Here is a 12,595-nt window from a genome sequence, read left to right as displayed (position 1 = left end):
TAACAACAAAAGCATGGAATTTGATGGTTCTTCACTGTTTTCTCATAGCAAAGGGGAAAGAAGATTTGTTTCAGTGAAGGTGAGTAGCACAAATCTTGCAATTGCTACATAGAGAATATGGATCGGGTAATGCTCTCCAAGTTTGATTCACCCCCACCAACGCTTGCAGGCAGGTATGTCTCTTCTTTCAATTTTCTGTCATGCCCATTCATGTCTTTTTTTTACTTCATTTTCTCTGCGACAATGCACTCCAGCCCTCAGTGTCTTGCACAAATATTTTCCATTATTATTTTTGAGTTTTTATCTATTAAAGAAAATCTAAGTTTGTTGGGAGAAATTTCTATCAAAAGAGTAGATATGGCTGGAATGCTCTTATATACTTGGCTTGGATTACTAGTTTTCCTATCACCTAGAAAACGCATCTATTGCTTACTAGTCGAGAGTAATTAGGGTTAATTTATGGCTAGAAAATGGGATTAGAGCTTGTTGATGGAAGCTTTGGCATAATATAATTTCCATTCATTAACTTATCGCAAATTTATATGATTTTTCTACTTCGATTTTTTTGAATTGCTAGAAATTCTGGTCTTGCACACCTTGAACTTTGCCCGTAATGTTGCATCCTCCACTTTGTCAGCTTGAAAATATTTCCACTAAAACTCCTAGATAAGGCATTACCATTTTTTTAACGTTATTTTTTATTTACTACTTCAACTGAGATCCTGTGACTAGGGTATCTATTCTTCCATATTTTCCTAGGTGTTGTATCTAGTTCCATCCACATGGAAGTTGGAGAAACTTGCTTATGCAGGTGATACAGTTGGCTTGCATGGAAATATTGAGACACGGACCCTGTGACTAGGGTATCTATTCCACCACATTTTCCTAGGAGTTGTATCCTGCTCCATCCACATGGAACAACTTGCTTATGTAGGTGGGATAGCCCGCTTGCATGAACAATATGGCACACAAGGGTTGAACATGTTGTTGGGGGATTTGAACCTTTTGTGGGGTAATGAAGCACTCTCACTCTATCTGTTGAGGAAATCAAGTGTATTGTATAATGACACTATTCCAAGTTCCAACTTGATTTTGTCTAGTTGTTGTATACAAGTACAAAACAAGTGACTCTCATGAATATAAGCTGACAACGTGTCTATGATTGTCATATAATCCCCATCTATATTTGTTTTCAAATGATAAAATTAAGCATGTATCCACTATTTCTTGTGGAACTTTAATTCTACTTTTCATCTAAGATTGATAAACGCCTATGATGAGAAAGAACTTGACAAAATGACATGTGCTTATTATCTACATTGTTTATTATAATACTTAACTATGCATTTTTTATAACTAGTTTTACACAAACTATTATGGACTACAGAGATTGCACTAAATACAAGTGACCTGGTGGTTGGGATAATAGTTTGTTATCCCCTCCACGTGGTCTAAATTCTCGTGAAGGACATGTTGGTCCATTATGATAAGGCCCAAAGAGTACGCCACTCTTAGGATAGAGATCCTTGATTTGCTTCAGGTCGTCTCAGCCCTTTCTAAGTCATAAGTTATTGGTATATTGGGCTTGCAGACTATTTGATATACTCTTGGTGCTATATAGATTTGATCTTGGGCCTCACCCAAATTACTCCAATGAGTTACCAATTCATCATGGTTCAGAAAATACATGTCTATAGCACCAGATTTTGTGCAACATGCTAATGAAAAAATAATAATGTGGGAAAAGAAATACAATAGTACAATCAACAATAGTAAAAATTATAACATCATTTAACACAGTAAACATCTAGCTGAAAACAGTTATGATTCTATAGAAATAACCAAACCATCACAAAATATTTTATTACTCTACAATAGGATAAGGAAAACTTCCATTGAAATTTTATGGATGCCAACTGTTAGACATCCTAATTGTTTTTCTTCCTTGAATTACTTTTCCCCAAAGCATTTGGAGTGTTGGATGTTGCAGTAGTACTTTAATCCCTACCCACCTAGCATCTTCCGAGGGAAGATCCTTCCAGTGAATGAACTATAAAATACTTGGAAAATACTCTATTCCTTATTAACATTATATTGTTAATTCATATCCTATGCCAAATATCTGGTACGTGGGGATATGCACCCAATATATCTAGAGAATAGCCACAAAAAAAAAACAAGTTTTAGGCAACAACATGGTATGTGGGTGTTAGGAAATAATCATTAATATTTGTGGTTTTTTAGGTTTATAGAGTGTAGGAGAGTTGATGGGACTGAGTAGAAAAGGGTGGGAAAATAGTGATTAGGTATTTAAGGTTTTTTATTAGATTATCCTAAAAAATGGGTGTCATTTGTGGGTACTTATGTGTGTCCCTTGAGTGCACAGGCTTCCTCTGCAGGTACCCCCATGCAGGGGATGTGAATTTTGGATAGTTTTGGTGTACCCCGAAGTAGCCTAAATACTAGGTATGTATTGTCTTCCTATGGCATCCTCAGTAGGGAGTCTTGTTTTGGAATGTGCTACCCTGTGTTACACTGGTTGATTCCTTAAATAAGTTAAGATACTATTTGCAGTTTTAATGATGATGTACCCAAGTTTAATTTATGACTTTATTTTTCCATTTGCGAACAAAAAAGGGAAGTGTCTATCAACGATCACTTAGGTATCAGACATGAGTGTATTAACTTTCAAGTCCAGCTAGCCTAATGCCAAATATTTTGATAATTTTCTTCTACAATCCATATGTCACCCATTTTCATCTAAGGGATATTGAATGATGTTTGCATTCATGAAGGAACATTAAGCTATGTATGAGGTATTTAAAAATTTTATCAATATGTCTACCTGATACTTATCTCGACACACAAAGATTGTAGTCTCATATAATAGAGTTGCCTCACAATGAGATTTTAGACTAGATGGGTTGAAGACAATAAGTCCTCCAAATGCCAAACGTTTTTATATGACATTTGAGGAAAATTATGTTGGGTCATTTTTATTTTCTTCGCTGCTAGACAATATCTAGCCTCATAATCTCTTTCATATGTAGCCCTAATAGAAAACAAGATGTAATATTCTTTATTTAAGAATGGAATCCATCTCTATTTAGATGCCATTTTCATCAACACAAGATGAAATATTCTGTCTGTTTAGGAGTGGTCACCACCTCTTCTTAGATTCCATTTTCACTTACCCTCTTTGGTCAAGAATTTTCGCTATTTCTCCCAACATCCAATGCTAATGTCATTACCCCTTTCATAATGTTTGACCCCTTAGGTAAGTGTGCATGATATTCTTAAAGTTGTTTATTGGCCCCTTTCTTTATTGGTGTAAGAATAAACTGTGCAAACATTAATTCCTAATGTCATCGTCCGTTTCCTCTAAATAGCCCATCAAGTGCTATCATTTCCCTTTCGGTCGCATGTTTGTGCTAAGAAGTGCATTATACAGCCCAGTGTGGTGACATGTGTCACATGTGTCATGCATATCAATTAAAATCGAATAAAAGTTGGCCTTCAATCTCTAGTGTCAAAGAGAATCTGAAAAATTAATTAAAAGGCAAACCTAAAAGAAAACCAACATGCATTTATATTAACCCTGCTTCAATCAATTGCAGAAAGGGATTTGATTTTTATTTTTTGGGTGGAAGTCTCAAATTTTTGCACTCTCAAAAAGATTCACACCTTGATGGATTTGATCCTTCACAGTGCTGGATAATTATAGGGTTAATATGGATATATGTTAGCATAGAAAGGCCAAATCACCTATCAAAACAAAATAGAGTTTGTGATACTCAATGTTGATTTAATGAAATACATGACTTCCTCAACTCACCTGGCCTCATCCAATGAGTCAAAATTAAAAAAACAATGCATAAAAGGTTCTCACATAGTCAAACTTCAAATGAAGACCATCTACCCAATGACATTCTTCACCTGTGCAGGCATTTTTGCAAGGTTGAAAGCAACTCTTCTCATACCTCTTAAATTTTTTTTCATGTTGAGTTAAACCTACTAAGAAAGAAGACAATCAGCTTCGACAATTTTCATTTTCAATTTGCTCAAATGTATCAATCTGAGAAGCAAGGAGATTAAGAAGTCCTCCTATATTTAGCTGCCACTTTTTCCACCATACAATTGATACTTGATTAGGAGAAAATTGATGATTCTGAATGATCTCTATAGAGTCATTCCCTTACTGTAGCAATAAGCAGTTACTCTCTCGTAATAAGAAGAAAGAGAAAAAAACCTTCAAATACATTGTGGCAACATGAAGACCAACTTTTGCCTCTGAAAAGGATACTCTTTTTTAACATAATTTACAAAACCCTTGATTCCTTCACTACCCATAGCACAAATTATGGCATATTTTGGTGCTTCCCGTAAGGATTTTGTAAAATTAATGTGAATTCGCTAGCCAACATATCATACCGTGATTTTTGTAGCTCAAATAAATACATTGTAGTTTGTTCATGAACCTCAACAAACTGATTAGAAATTTTGGCTATATGATAACAACATATTGAGTTAATGAAAATTTTGATGATAAAGATCCTCCTGTTCTTTGATAATAATTAAAGGCTTCTTCTATATTATCATGTGATACTTACTCCAAATCTTGAAAATAACTATCTAAGCATTATCTATGAACCACTAGCCATCTAGAAAGGCACAGTTAGGATCATTCTGAAAAATTGACACTCTCAAAAATTGACAGGTTTTGGAATACAACTTCTCAGCAATGTTGGTGAAAAAATTAGCAAAATTCAACAATCTATGGAAAACAAAAATACAAAATAAATTATTATTTTTTCAATTTTTTTAACATATAAACCAACAATCTCAAATAAACATAATAACACATGAATATGGAAAAAACATCCATACATATGATGTAGGGGATGCCAAATAAAAAATGATACATCAAAGTTGATACTTAATCTTGAACCTTGATAGCTTTCCAATCAAGGACTCAAAAGTGGACAACCAAAAATCAATGACATTTAATATATAAATGTATAGGATCATCACAAATAATCTACAGCTACAAATCTAACAGCTAGTTATGTAGCATCAAATATCTCTCTCCCTATTGTGGGAAAAGGTCATGGTTTGTCTGTTTTCCACTAGAAGGTCCTATATCATTTGTGTGATGTCGGCTGGTTTGTGTGGCTTTATTAATATTTGTAGAAAGTGGTGTTGTGTTGCCACATCACCCTTTTTTATGTCAAAGTCATTCTCCCCCCCATTCTTGTGTCACCTCCCCTGCCAACTATACTTGTTTCTATTGCTCCTCTTCTAACCACATATTTACCTTCTCCATAATAGGAACCTTGTACTTCAACCTCCACTTCTACATATTAATATTGTCCAAGGAAATGGTGTATGTATCAAGTATATTTACTAGTTGCCTCACCCATGCTCAAAGATTGTAGTGGGCATATATCAAATCATTAATATTTGGGAAATCCAACCTATAAGATGATCATAATAAATTTAGTGATTTTTGAGGCTCATGAATATTTTAGAGGGTCATAAATTATAATTATCGTAAATGATTAGTTGAGGTTCTAACCTATTGTGCTTCTTCGAGTGTAATTTTTTCAAACACACTCCAATTGTTTGCATCTTGAAGTGCTATAACTTTGGTTGAGTATTGGAATAGAAAATTTCTATAAATTTGGTTGTTTTGCATTGTAATTTAGCCACAAAAACATCTACAAAAGATAAGAAATAAAATTACCTCATTTCATTACAGTGGAAAATATGAAATAAAGAAACATAATTCAAATTTCAAATAGAACACATTATTAAAATTTTAAATTATAGTGGCTTATGTAGCATAAAAATACTTCTTTCTTTGATAACATTGACAAATCCAAATAGTCTACCAGCATCTCGATGCATTGATTTAATTCACTGCAAATGTGACCCTTATTTTTCCAACCATCATGATTTATTCAATGAGTGGCTAGGCTATGGGGATGATAGTTTGACACCTTGTTAAGAGTACCTTGCAGAGTTGACTAATTTGTTGGTGTATTGGACCAGGGTGATTGACAATGTTGTTTTGTGTTGAATAGTGCACTCACTTTCTTTCAGATTAGATTGATTTTTTTTGCTTAGTATCATGGAATGCCATGTGTTGTGTATGATATCTTTGATACATATCCATATTCTAATCACAATTCTTGTTTTGTATTGGAGACTAGGTTTATTTCCCAATCAATTTTAAGGTATTATTTCCTAGGTTTATGCTTGTTGTTTGGGAAAGTAGCCTTGGCATGTTTGCCAAATGTGCACCTTCTGCTTGCAACCTATTGCACAATGTTGAAATCTAGAAAACATGGGACTATCTCCCTTAGAATAGGAAATGATTTATGACGTGGTGCACTATCCTCTTGTGCCACACCTCGCACAAGTTGTCATTGTTGTGAACTAGGTTTTGACAGGGGAAACCTTTATAGATTGACATTTGTTACCCCTATCACTTGGTATGCTTTTGGGTTAGACTCCATGAGCCTAATGAGGACCTATTGGTTCACTACTATATAGCCCTTATACTCCATTATTGAACACTGAAAGTAGGTTCTTCTTGAGAATTGGAACAAATAAAACATCATTAAAGTCTAAAGAGTAACTTGACTGGAATTGGAAGGGAATAGTATCAACCCATGTTACTCAGTACTTTGCATCATCACTAAGCTCAACTTAAACCCTTGATTTGTGCTCTTTTAGACTAGAAAACAATCACCGGGATAATGTCATATACCAATATGCCCCATTGTTCACATACTAAGCACCCATTGGAATCATGATTGGATCCATCTTGATCTTGGATCAATCAAGTGTTGAGAAGGGTCAACTCTCTCGAGGTGAAAATAAAATGCATTTATCAATTTCACTTAAATATTCTTTACATATATTCCATGAAGAAATATATATATTATTGTTGAGGATTTAGTTGAACATTTTTCAAAGGCATATTGTCAATTGGCCATTATTAGGACGGGTATATATGTATATATAAAAAGGGGAATCTTAGATACTTACCTACATTAACTAATGATACATAGTCTAAATACTTAAATTTATTATACATCAAAATTGGATGAAATATCCCAATTGTGAGGAGGAATCAATTGAATCATCCTTGTTGTAATGAGGAATCCAAGGTCCCACAGAAAGAGACTTTGTTTGGTAGAGCCCAACGAGGGTGTGGATCATATTTTAACTAATTTCTTCATGGTTATGTGAGGAATGAAATGATCCTTTATTACATCCATAATCATTTTCTTGAATTTCTTCATTTAAGATGCAAATTATTGTGGATCTTTAGGCATACCATCTTTGATGATGTATAAGATAGTAAATTTGAGGCACCTTCCAATATGTTCTTAAATATGAGGTTAGTTGATGTCATTCTTAATATCTATTGCACAAACTTCTAGATCATGTAAATAGGTAAGCACAACCTTTGAAACCCTTGAGAAACTCAATTAGAGAAAATAACTGATACCTTGTGGAATTACCTATTCCTAGGTGATCATTGTCCTAACATTTTGTTAATCAAATAATTCTTGCAAGAATCATCTAGTCACTGAAAATAGTAAATAGCATAAGCATAAAATAATTCAAACACATGCACATAATTTTCTTTGTCAAATCTTCTTATCATTCAACTAAATATTGCTAACAAGGAAATCTCCACAGCTACTAAATCCTAGCAGTTGCAGGGTAAACAAATCCACCCCAACTTGAGTTGTATGGCCTACTAAAGAGGTACAACATGTAGGGAATTGAGCAAACAACAATTGCTATTATACACCTTGTTGTATGGTTGTATGACTTGTGATTCAATATAGTATGATGTTGTACAAATTTATATGGATGTGTGTATTTGTTGTATAGCCTTTGTGGTATGGTAATGCTTCTCCTAGCTAATGTGCTTTACTCTCTCGTTCTCTTTCAATTGTTGTCCTTGTATAATAAGGATTTTTCTTGAACCCTATCTCGATTTGTCTTTTTCCTTTTTGTTAAAACCATGATTTACCAAAAAGCTAATATCTTGGTGAGATTTATGATTGAGATTAATATTTTAGTGTAAATCATTAATGACTAAAATTTCTTTTGACTCAACATCTAAATATAATACTTTTGAAACATTCACCTTGAAGATACATGGAAGTTCTTGTCGAATCTATATTTCTCAACATAGATAGATCTATTATAAATTTCCCTTGTCTAGTGCCCTACCCCTTAGGGTTGCTTGAGCAACCAGGTTTCTATCAAGAATCTCTTTCCCACAACCTTGAATGTCAAGGGAGTTAGGCTTCCATTTTCTTGTGCTTGTGATTTTATCATATGGTCATTTCCTTTAAGTATCGTTGACTCATCAAAGGATACCATTTGTTATGTGTTGGCCCCTTTACAAGTATTGCTAACTCTATTGAGGAGTTTGTATTGTTGCCTCCTCACACATCTTTGGTAGCCAGCATTAGCTTTAGCTCTAGATTGACCTCTATTGTAAGTTGTAACTCTAAGAACCAGTGCTAATGCTACCCTCCATAGAGCTTGACATTCTCTCTTTTTTCTTGCATTTATACTTTCTAGGACTTTCACCTTCTTTTATATGTTCTCTTGGTTAAATATTTGGGTTTTTAGGTAGACACTTAGTTATTCAATTATTTCTCTCTATCTTCTTTGAGTATTGTTATAGGAATTTCTCTAATTCTAGCACATTGTATTTACATTAGATGTGTAGTACCCCTTAGGGAAAAATTGCTCTTAGGGTTAATAATAGCACATGATAAGATCTGTATTCTAACTAGTATCATAATGTTCTTTCAATATTTGCAAATAGAGCCAATATTGAATACAATAAACAATGTAACCAGCATTAAATTCCACCAATATTTCATATGCATGAAACGAATACAACAATACATAATGGGTTATAAACCCATAGTCCTTCCAAATTTCACACTATAGTTTTAGATACATAACAATTGCTAATGCGTCAACAAACCCTATTATATTAGTACTTTTAGTCTGACCTTAAGCCTCAAGAATAAGCCATATTTCATTGCCTCTTTGTTTCCATAGTCTAATGGCCACCACAAAACAGCCTCATGGCCTAGATAAAGCCCTAGTTGATAGATTTCCTTAGAGAATGTGAGTTGTTGCTTCAACAATCCTTGAAATAGCCTATGCTTCCCCAAATAGTCCATCACTGCCCCAAACTAGATCTCAGGAGGGTTTGCTGCCACTATTTCCATCTCATATAGACCCATTGAATTCAACAGAATTTCAAGATTGATGCATTGATTTTATGTATCAACTGTTGTGATAAAGAACCCTTATGGGGTAGTCTGCAACGGTCAACCTCAGTAAGGTTTAAGAAATCCCTTATTGTCACAAAGGGTTCCTTTGGATATTTGTTTTCCAAATTCTGTCTTCCTATGCTAGCATTTGAAAATGGGATGTTGCCTCAGATTTGGTCTCGGGGCTAGTTTGTTGACCCAAATATTTACCCTTTAAACAATTTCACTTGCCACGAAATGACACTTCAAGGTGGGCCACATGCCTCAGATAGGGTTTTAGGGTTGTTTGCTACCATAACTCACTTGCAGACCCTTGCTATCCTTGGAAATGCCTTGAATAGGCCTATGTTGTCAAATATTAGCCCTTTGCAGCCTGAAAAAGGTCACATAATTTTTTGTTGTCTAGCTCCTTCAGAACTTGTGCCTTCACATCTTCTACTGCATTAAGTTGTTTTTTTTAACTCAGGGTCACTTTTTTGCATCCTATGAAGCTCATCCTTAATAAACTAACGGTTCTCCATGTTCAAAATTCTTGTGCTTTCAACTATTCTTGTAAACATGGTAACTACCTCTTTGACTTATTCAAATTACATTGTAGTGCCTATTTCATCCATATTTATGATCACAGTCTCTTTTGCATGATCATGCCGGGGTGGACAATTTTTTTTCACATGGCACAACTACTCCCTTTGTTTGAGAAACATTGGGTTGGGCAGTAACTAGCTCAACGTTATTCTACTTTGCCACTCTTTGTTTCATTCAGGGGTGTGAATGGCTTAGCACTGCCCATTCGACAATTTTGCACCTCAGTAATAATCTCTTCAATTTTAAGTTGTCTAGTGGCACCTATAACTATAATATTTTATGTGACAGTTTCAACTCCATCAGATGAATTGGGGATAGAACAAGCAACAATTATGTGGGAATTTCAATACTGAAAAGTGGCCTATCCCATCCAGCCATCCATCGATCATCCATCCAAGCATTGATTGAGTGATTGATAAATGCGCTAGGCTACTGGAAAGAAGATCTGTTCTGAAAGTAGACCTTCTTAGATAGTAATAACTCGAAGTAATACTAACATGTAAGTAGCTTCATCTCTTCCTTGCACTAGGAAGCGAAATCCCCTCCAGGGCCTTGGATTTCCTTGGATTCGAATCTGCACTTCCTGGTCTACTGTAAAAGGTCCCTACATCTTCATATTCTGAGATCCACTAATCATTACCTCCTTCAAAGATACATTTTCAAACTCTTTGCTTGCATATGATGGAAATACAAAGCTTTTTTCTTATACTTCCAAAGTTTTCCCTTCTAATGATGAAGAAGCATTAGACAGTAGGCACTAATGGCAACCCAACATATATTTCATTTATGTTTCTTTCTTGATAAGGTAAAGAAGAAGAAGGTATAGTGGTCGCAACCCCTTCCATATCCTTTTCTATCGAAAATATTTCGTGTTCAGTTGAAGGAATATGACTCATGTCTTGAATGCAAGAGCTTTTAGACATCTGATATAACCCATTATCAAGATAGATTGAGTGTTCTACCAAATCACCCCCTGGAATGGTTTACAACTCTTTTGGTTAATATTGGATTGGGCCAGAGTCTTCAACAAAAAGCCCCCCAAGTTGATTTATACTGATAGGCATCAACTCCTTGCTATTGGGATCTATTGGGATCAGACAAGAAGACAAGCATGTGATTGCTTGTACAAAGGTTTTGGAACCTATCTATTCAATTTTGGCCTTCCTTGCTTGATTTATGCAAGAACTCTGCGTACTCCTTTCCCAACGGGGAAACTTCTTTGAAATTGGATAATACAAAAGTATATTGTATGTCCTCAAGGAAGGCTTAGAATTAGTTGTGCAATATTCTTGTACACAGTTAAGGCTTGATTAATTTCATAGAAGGAATGAGTTGTCTTGCTCTGTTTGCCGTATCTTTTAATCATAGGTATAAGTTTTTCTAATCCTCCATATCATGAAGAAAACCTGTTCTTGGAAACATCCATTCTCCTCCATAGGAAGTCAATACTTCTATTATGATATACTTTGGACTGTGGGTAAGATTGGTCACCCACAAGGGATATATGAACCTTACTTTTGACCTCAATCCAACCACATCCTAGTTGTTCATTTTTCACTTCAATGTCATTCATCACATTTCTTGCATTTCAAACCTCAACCCATCTAACAACTGCAATATACATGTTGAATAGAACAATATATGTTGTGAAAACTTAAGGTTCCAACTCAAACGTGTATTCTGCAGTCAATTCGCTCCCCATTGACATGGTCCCTACAAGCAGAAAATAGGGATGCCAACATAACATGTTAGGTCCAAAGGGCATGACTTAAATGAATACCTCTACCTCATATAGATGATTTGCATGAAAATATGAGCAAGGTAATCTGTCTTAGGTGTGATTGAAATATCTATACTCCTAGAATTAATATAGTGGTAACCTTCATCCAATAGGACCAAAATGATTACATGTAATGAGAACACCTATCATGGTGATTTGGTTAGGCTGGAAGCCTGCCATTCCCATTTCCTGAAGGAGTTGAAGGGCATCATTTCCCTTACCATTCCAGGAAAAACCAAAGATATTTTTTGTGCCTTCTTGTAGTAGTTATTGTACCTATCTCATAAATTCCAAAGGGCACAAAATGAGAGTTCCTTCATTGAAGGACAATAAGTAATTCTGAAAAAGAAAACCCCTTCCTTTTCCTTTGTCATTACACCTTCAAGTGTGAGGATGCTCCATACTTTAATGGTATTATATTATAGCTTGGAAAAGGCATGTACATTAGGTAGAAGTAGCTTTCCCTGACATATCATGAGTGCACATACAAGGCATGGGGTAATTGGTTATTATGTTGTATTAAGTTAGTTTCATACTTGGAAAGGATTTAAAGCTTATCATATTACATAGTAGAGTTGTAAAGCTTACCAGATTAGATAGCTATGCGTGTTATCATTGTTGTCTATCGTTTGTTGTTGGGAAGGATATTTTAACAGATAATTTTTCATTAAGAAAACTGAAGTCATTGAGCCCAAAATGGAATAGTGTCAAAGATTGGGGAACCTCTTCATTTCCAAATAGAATATGGAATAAATTACCCACTTGCAGATAGGGTTTTGTTTTATGTATACACAGTCATTTCTATAAATCAAGGAAATATTCAAGAGAGTATAAGTGTTGAAGGAAATTCTCAAGAAGTGCCATCTTTTCAAACTTTCTACTGACTTCTTGATTGTGTACAAAAATT

The sequence above is a fragment of the Pinus tabuliformis genome, chromosome 2_1 (assembly GCF_031772625.1).
Source record: "Pinus tabuliformis cultivar Carrire ecotype Pingquan chromosome 2_1, CPIR1, whole genome shotgun sequence".
NCBI classification, from domain to species: Eukaryota; Viridiplantae; Streptophyta; class Pinopsida; order Pinales; family Pinaceae; genus Pinus; species Pinus tabuliformis.
The sequence above is the reverse complement of the archived record's forward strand: the minus strand, read 5'-3'. Positions refer to the sequence as shown.